This window comes from Cibotium barometz, chromosome 29 (genome assembly GCF_041138505.1).
Source record: "Cibotium barometz isolate CiBa-2024 chromosome 29, ASM4113850v1, whole genome shotgun sequence".
Taxonomy (NCBI): domain Eukaryota; kingdom Viridiplantae; phylum Streptophyta; class Polypodiopsida; order Cyatheales; family Cibotiaceae; genus Cibotium; species Cibotium barometz.
This window is the reverse complement of record NC_141074.1, coordinates 8,612,259-8,614,223: the sequence shown is the minus strand read 5'-3', so window position 1 is coordinate 8,614,223 and position 1,965 is coordinate 8,612,259. Positions and strand designations below refer to the sequence as shown.

The window sequence follows — 1,965 nt, the reverse complement described above, 5'->3', positions numbered from 1 at the left end:
AACGCACACTCTTCCTCCCACACAAACTATCTCCTATGTAGAAATTATCTGTCGTCTCTCTCTCTCTCTCTCTCTCTCTCTCTCTCTCACACACACACACACACATGTACACACCGCACATACACTAATGAAAACACACACTATCTCTTCCCACACAAACTATCTCTTACATAGAAATTCTCAGCCTCTCTCTCTCTCTCTCTCACACACACACACACACACACACTCTCTCTCTCTCTCTCTCTTCACGCACACTCTCTCACATAGAAACTCTCATGTACACACACACACACACTCTCTCTCTCTTCACGCACTTTCTCTCTCTCATGCACACACACACACATACACTCTCTCTCTTCACGCACACTCTCTCACATAGAAACTCTCTCTCTCTCTCTCTCTCTCTCTCTCTCTCTCTCTCTCACACACACACACACACACTTAAATAGATTTACACATATATATAATTTTAATTAATTAAATTTTAGATTAAATTTTAATGGTAGGGATGAGTGGTGAGGTGTACTCACTCTCAAATAAATGCATCTTTCATGTAGTCTCTCTCTCTCTCTCTCTCACACACACACACATGTACACTATTTATATATACATGCTTACATACCTATAGATACACATACATACATAATATATATAAGTGTGTGTATCTATAGGTATGTAAGCATGTATACAAAGATTTCATTGAAAGATGTGAGATGAGATCTTCTTAGATTCAAATTCAAAATTGCTTTGGAAGATATGAGATTTGGCTCCTCCTCACGCTTGAAGGAGGAGTGGCCATTTTGAAATAGGCCCCCCTCCTTTGCCCACGTGGAGGGAGGGCCACTCTCCCTTAATCCTGTATAGATAATAAACCGTGGATCTTTAAAGATAACTACTGCAGAAGTTGTCATTTAGCTGTTATGCTCCTGAGTTAACGTCTAATTAAGTGCAGGCAATCTAAATTTTTTTTTTTAAACACACTTTAATCATTTCTTTTTTCTGAATGTGTGCAGAAATTAATATTTTTTTTATATAAAAGAAATCCAGAAATTATGGCGGCTGGCAATGGTGGGCAGACGATGAAGCTAGCGGCAGTCATCGCAGTGGTGTGTTTACTATTTGCAAGTGCTCCTCATGCTGCACGTGCGAGAGGATTGAGCGGTGACGATTCAGCCTCATTTTATCAGGAAGTGGAGGATCTTTCGATCCATGAGCAAGTGAAAGTGATGCAAATGAGGGACAACATGGACGCTGCCAACAGGCAACTCTTAACTGATGACCCTTATGAGCACAAGTGGTAGAGATCCCCCAACACTCTCCACCACAACTACGCCTCCTTGCTAATAAATAATTATGGATCTCTAGAGTATCCCAAAATTTGGTCATTCTAAATAGACCAATACTTATCTCTCAGTATCAAATACCCATCTCATAATAAATACACCGATTGGATAGATGTACCCATAAATCTTTCTCAAACAAAACCGAATAAAAATTGATCTCCTCATCATCATGTGCTTACAATCTTCATTGTGTGAAGCCTAAGTATTGAAATTCTGTAAACATGTTGGCACTAAGCAACAAAGATATTGATGATGACAAATTACAAGAAACATGATGTCATTTGATAATGGTGTCCTTAAACATTGTTTGTAAAAGAGACATGATGTCATTTGATAGTAACATTGTTTGTAAAAGAGTAGATGATGTACTTCTTAAAACACTTTTTTTTTTAATGTAGAAAAGTTTCACGTATAATTAATGTAAGAACCAAGTTACAAAGCACAAGGAGAGTTTGTGTTGGTGTGGAGAGCATAATAGCTTCTGGTCTTGGGGGTGCAGACACCTCCTCATCATGTGAGGCAAAGGCATACGAATGTGTAGCTAAGTGTCCTCACAAGGCCAATGCAAAACGAGCCTGCAAAATACTCAAGTTAGTACATACCCCAGGATTCAGTTATATTA

The 1,965-nt window shown here is 38.8% G+C and overlaps 1 long non-coding RNA gene across 1 annotated transcript in view; it reads left to right on the top strand.

Annotated features, from left to right (window-relative positions):
• Window positions 1-1,631, top strand: part of LOC147621804 (uncharacterized) — a 5,433-nt gene extending 3,802 nt beyond the window's left edge. The window contains exon 2 of the long non-coding RNA XR_015269716.1: window positions 1,014-1,631. This is a non-coding gene — a long non-coding RNA (uncharacterized LOC147621804). The remainder of the gene's footprint in view (window positions 1-1,013) is intronic.
• Window positions 1,632-1,965: the final 334 nt, after the last annotated feature.